We start from the raw sequence: 228 nt of genomic DNA, 5'->3' as shown, positions 1-228 counted from the left end.
CCAAGTTTTCAAAATTTGAAGTAGCGTCCTTTGCCTTTGAATATTTCAAAGTTTCCCGATTGTCACCGCAAGGAGGTGGACAATTTTGAGAATCTTTTTTTTGTTTTTTATTTTTTCTTTTTTAGTTTTTTAGAATGTTTTTAATTTTTTGAATTTTTTTTTTAAGTTTAATTTTTTTTTATTTCTTTTACTCGATTTTTTAAAAATATGTACATACATATGTATGTA

Source organism: Trachymyrmex cornetzi, unplaced genomic scaffold (assembly GCF_001594075.2).
Source record: "Trachymyrmex cornetzi isolate Tcor2-1 unplaced genomic scaffold, Tcor1.1 scaffold1631, whole genome shotgun sequence".
NCBI classification, from domain to species: Eukaryota; Metazoa; Arthropoda; class Insecta; order Hymenoptera; family Formicidae; genus Trachymyrmex; species Trachymyrmex cornetzi.
The sequence above is the reverse complement of the archived record's forward strand: the minus strand, read 5'-3'. Positions refer to the sequence as shown.